We start from the raw sequence: 6,015 nt of genomic DNA on the forward strand, positions 1-6,015 counted from the left end.
ACCTCCCCGCCTCTCTACCTCTCTCTCCTCCCTTAAGACACTTAAAACCTACCTCACCTGTCCCAATCTCTCCTTATGTGGCTCCGTGTCACATTTTGTTTGATAATCGCTCCTGTGAAGCGCCTTGGGACGTTTTACTCCGTTAAAGGCGCGATATAAATGCAAGTTGTTGTTGTTGGGGTGGAGAAAGGGTTTTCTTTCTTTTTATGACTCTTTTCTATCTCTCTATTTCTTTCCTTTCTCGGACTCTGTTTTCCGGGTCTGTTTTCTGACACACATTACAATCTGTGTCACTCGGTGTCTAACAATGTGAGGCAATGTGTTTTATTCCCGCTGTGTTATCTCTCTGGCGGTTTCCTGATAAATGTTTAACTCGCGGCCTGTTCCCGTTAATGGTCACAAGCAGTAACAAACAGACAGAGCGTGTCTGACCGCCCTGAGATGTGGAAAAGGCATCAGTTTAGGACAAATGCATCAAATCAAATGTTCATCGGGCACCGAGAGAGACAAAAATCAGAGAGAAAGGCAGAAGGAAATAGAGAAATAAAAGCTAAATACAGACATCCTTGATGTCTCTCTATTCCATCCCCAATCGTTCAGTGTCGGGTAAAAATGTCAGTGTAAATAAATGTTCGAGAATCGGCCCAAAAACGAAGAAACAAAATAACCCAAAACTGCCAAGACCCGGGATCGAACCAGGGATCCTTAAAATCTTCAGTTCAATGGTTTACCAACTGAGCTATTTCGGAACCCACAGTAAACTGATGTTTTGGGTCATCCTCTTGTAATAAAATATAACCCCGGGTGGAATTGCCCCTCCCGCTCATTCCTCACTTCGGGAGAATGAGACCGACCATCAAGGAGAGATTTTCTGATCCTGTCGTTGAATCTCATTTGTATTAAACATTCCTTGAACTCTCTGCCGGGGGGATTCAGAGCTGGGGTTCGCCATGAACCAGCTTCCCCTCAATTCCCAGCTTTATCAGTGAATCGAACAACAAACGCTCGACAGAGCTCAGGTGATATTAATAATGAAAACAGAAAATGCGGGAAACACTCAGCAGGTCAGGCAGCATCTGTGGAGAGAGAAACATCCTTTCAGGTCGATGACCTTTCATCAAAGCTCTCTCTTTCAACAGGCCAATCCGCTATCACCCACTTTGTGCTACGGCCCAAGACCATTTTGATTCCCGTTGAATTGAACGGCAGGGAATTTCCCGCGGTTTGTTTTAACAGCGGGCGGTCCGCCCACCAAATGACCTCCAGGCGGTGAAGACATATGTCGACACCTCCTCGTCACCGGGGCAGATTTGGAACTGGTGCTCGGGCATGAAACTGCCGTTGGCTCTGTGGGACTGGATGGACCCAGACCGACTGGAAGTGTACGGGGATATGTTTCTGGCAGACAGCATGTCAGAGTCCACGAGGAAAGGCATCATCACCCTCATCTCCAAGTGAAGCTTTGTTACATCGCCTCTCAGGCAAGTATATCCTTGCTTAGATAAGGAGACCAAAACTGTACACAGTACTCCAGGTGTGGTCTCACCAAAGCCCCGTACAATTGCAACAAGACTTCCTTACTCTTGTATTCCAACCCCTTGCAATAAAGGCCAAAATTCCATTTGCCTTCCGAATTGCTTGCTGTACCTACATGTTAACTTTCTGTGTTTCTTGCACCAGGACACCCAAGTCTCTGAACACGAATGTTTAATAGTTGCTCACCATTTAAAAATATTCTGTTTTTCTATTATTCCGACCAAAGTGAATAACCTCACATTTCCCTACATTATACTCCATCTTCCACCTTCTTGTCCACTCACGTAACCTGTCTGTATCCCTTTGCAGACACTTTGTGTCCTCCTCACAGCTCACTTTCCCACGTGGCTTTGTATGGTCAGATATCTTGGATACTTTACACTGATGTACATTGTAAATAGCTGAGGCCCAGGAAAGGCCGGTATCGCTCGCTGATAAGTCAAGGGTAAAATCCCTGCGAGGACATTGGTCCCAGCCCCGATGAGGTGCAACCCGTCCATCTTGTACAGGTCTTTACTATTAATCAAAGTGCACAATGAAGCCCCCGGTAAAGCGAGTATCTCCACACAGATACTACCTGACCTGCTGAGTGTTGCCAGCAGTTTCTGGGTTTATTTTTGAGCTTTCACTGGAGCAGTTTTCCTGACAACCTGCAACTTGCCTCAAGGGCGCAGCTTCAAACACAACTTTCTTGTGCTCTTCTCACACACAAGATCGCACTTTACTTTCCGACACACGCACTTTAAAATCTGCCGTTTCCGCACACAGCGTCCTGCGCCACGAGAATTTGAAAGACCTTCTGCTCATGGCCTGTAATCGCTCCTTTTTCCCCACAGGCGCTCTTTACATTTATCCTCTACTCGATTCAATTGCACGTTTCAACAGAACTATTAAGATCAAGGTGGAACACTTCCGATCTTACTGCACCGCCCCAACTTGCCAAATGTGCACCTTTCAACCGCCATTCGCAGCTCTGTAGCGCTGCCCGTCGCTCACGCAACTCAACTGCTGAGAGAAAAGAGCCAACAAGCATCAAAACAAAAACCCCAGTTCTTCAGTTACCATCCCCTGGATCACAAGATTCCCCAAGTAAATTTCGTGCACATTCGGGCGGCTGTCTTTCCAGAGACCAGCCCTGCTTTCGTCGTGTTTGTCTGTCGAGCGGTCACGCAGATCGAAATGTATCGACTGGTTTCAAGGCACAAATGAACATTGGTGCGAATGGGACATGTGCCCAATGGAAACAGCGGTCGTAGCAGAACAAACTTTAAGGCATGAGATCGTGAAAGTGAATGTTGGAGTCGGCAATGGAGCAGGAAAGTGTCCATGAAATGGAAGGAGGAAAGGAAAGGCGGCCTATTGACTGTGGAAGGAAGAAAAAGCTGCGAGAAGAGGCGGGTTTGAACTGTGGAACATCAAGTACAGGCATGTGAGAGTGCTGGGATTTGACGGAATAAATAGGTATTCGCCACCAAAAAAAATGTTTTTTTCATTTATTAAATATTGATATATTGTATTATATTCGCAAGCGCGGGAGAGAACAAAACGAGCAACGCATATTATGCCGTGACTCGGATTCGAACCGAGGTTGCTGCGGCCACAACGCAGAGTACTAACCACTAAACGATCACAGCGCCACACATCAGTGATTGAGCTTCTGCCCGAACTATTTAAATAGCGCTTTAATGTAGCAAAACGTCCCAAAGTGCTTCACAGGAGCGTTTTTGAACAATATTTGACACCGAGCCACAGAAGGAGATATCAGAAACAAAATACTGCGGATGCTGGAAATTTGAAATAAAAACAGACAATGCTGTAAATAATCAACAAGTCAGGCAGCGTCTGTGGAGAGAGAAACAGAGTTAATGTTTCAGGTCGATGACCCTTCGTCAGAACTGGAAAAGGTTGAAGATTAAACAGTTTTTAAACAAGTACAGAGTCAGGGAAAGGGATGGGGGAGGAAGGGGAGGGGAGGAAAGAACAAAAGGGAAGGTCTCTGATAGGGTGGAGGGCAGGAGTGATTAAATAACAAAAGGGGTGATGGTGCAAGGCAAGGAGGGTGGTAATGGGACAAGTAAAGAAACAAAAGATGGGTCTAGAGGAGCTGTAAATGGCAACATTAGAACCATAACCAGCACTTGATCTCCGAAAAAATGTGAGCAGTGTTTATGATCTGAAGTTATTGAAATCAATGTTGAGTTCAGAAGGTTGTAAAGAGCCTAATCGAAAGATGAGGTGCTGTTTCTCGAGCTTATGTTGAGCTTCATTGGAACGGAGTCGGAGGCCGAGGACAGAGAGGTCAGAGTGGGAGTGGGACGGGGAATTAAAATTGCTCAGGGTCACACTTGTGGACTGAGCGGAGGTGTTCAGCAAAGCGATTACAAATAAATCGCTGTTTCACCTGGAAGGAATGTTTGGGGCCCTGGAAGGTGGGAAGGGAGGAGGTGAAAGGGCAGGTGTTGCATCTCCTGCACTCGCATGGGAAGGTGCTGTGTGGAAGAGAGGACCAGGGTGTCATGGAGGGAGCGGTGCCTTTGGAAGGCTGAAAGTGGAGGGGAGGGGAAGATGTTTTTGGTGATGGCATCACGCTTGGACAATGGTGGAAATGGCAGAGGATGATATGTTTAATGTGGAGGCTGGTGGGGTGGAAGGTAAGTTTTTCATTTTATTTTCAACATCCAATATTGCAGATAACTGAAAGTGAAACTTCGAAAGCAGCAATGACCTCTTCATCAGGGAATTGAACCCCGGTCTCCCACATAACAGATGGGATACTCACCACTACACTAACGAGGAATTGATGTTTGGCAGACCATAGGTAATTTAGATGATTTTTAAAATTCTTTCATGGGATGTGGGCATCGCTGGCAAGGCCAGCAGGTGTTGCTCATCCCTAATTGCCCTTGAGAAGGTGGTGGTGAGTCTACTTCTTCAACCGCTGCAGTCTGTGTGGTGAAGGTTCACCCACAGTGCTGTTAGATGGGGAGTTCCAGGATTTTGACCCAGCGACGATGAAGAAACGGCGATGTACTTCCAAGTCAGGATGGTGTGTGAATTGAAAGGGACTGTGCAGGTGGTGTTGTTCCCGTGGACCTGCTGTCCTTTTCCTTCTCGGTGGTAGAGGTCGTGGGATTGGGAGGTACTTTCGAAGAAGCTTTGACGAATTGCTGCAGTGCTTCCTGTGGATGGTACACACTGCAGCCACGGTGCGCCGGTGGTGGAGAGAGTGAATGTTTAAGGTGGATGAGGTGCCAATCAAGCGGGCTGCTTTGTCCTGGATGGTGTCGAGCTTCTTGAGTGTTGTTGGAGCTGCACTCATCCAGGCAAGTGGAGAGTATTCCATCACACTCCTGACTTGTGCCCTGTAAATGGTGGAAAGGCTTTGGGGAGTCAGGAGGTGAGTCACTCACCACAGAATACCCAGCCTCTGACCTGCTCCTGCAGCCACAGTATTTATGTGGCTTGACCAGTTAGGTTTCCAGTCAATGGTGACCATCAGGATGTTGATAGTGGGGAATTCGGCGATGGTAATGCCGTTGAATGTCAAGGGGTGGTGGTTGGGCTCTCTCTACTTGGATATGATCATTAACTGGCACTTGTCTGGCGTGAATGTTACTTGCCACTGATCAGCCCAAGCCTGGATGTTGTCCAGATCTTGCTGCATGCGGGCAGGGACTGCTTTATTATCTGAGGCATTGTGAATGAAGCTGAACACTGTGCAATCAATAGCGAACATCCCCGCTTCTGACCTTATGATGGAGTGAAGGTCATTGATGAAGCAGCTGAAGATGGTTGGGCCTTGGACACTGCCATGAGGAACTCCTGCAGCGATGTCCTGGGGCTGAGATGATTGGCCTCCAACAGCCACCGGGAGAGAAACTAGAGAAAGATGTGAGTTCAGATCTAGGACAGGGGGGAACCGTGGGGGAAGTTTGACTTGGTGGGCTGGGGGAAGGGAGGGTGCAGCAGGTGGACAGATGGTCTCAATCTTAGTGATAAAATAGTCCATGAGCTCCGCACAATTTTTGTGGTGAGGGTGGAGGAGGCAGGGGGCTCAAGAAGTTTCTTGTAGAAATAATAATTTGTAGTGAAGAAGAGATACTGGGGGTATCATTACAGTCCAGGATGATCCGGGAATAGTGAGCAGTTTTCTGTCTCTCTCTGTTTCGGGCTGGTGAATTAGCCCGGGTCTGTTCACAGAGCGATTCTGCGTTTTATTTCTTCCTCATTATTGTGGTTCTGACATCGAGGTGAAGAGTGAGGCAGAGAACAAATTTTAAAATTGCTGGAATATCAGTGAAATTAAATCATGGAAAGTGGAAAAGTCCGAGTCAGTTTTTCACTGTATTTTCCTCATCCGATGTTGCAGATAAATGAAAGTGAAGCTTCTAAAGGCAGACCTTCCCGTCGGGGAATTGACCCCAGTCTCCAGGGTGATGGACACTGATACTCACCACGATACTAACGAGGAACTGGAGC

Source organism: Heptranchias perlo, chromosome 35, assembly GCF_035084215.1.
Source record: "Heptranchias perlo isolate sHepPer1 chromosome 35, sHepPer1.hap1, whole genome shotgun sequence".
Taxonomy (NCBI): Eukaryota; Metazoa; Chordata; class Chondrichthyes; order Hexanchiformes; family Hexanchidae; genus Heptranchias; species Heptranchias perlo.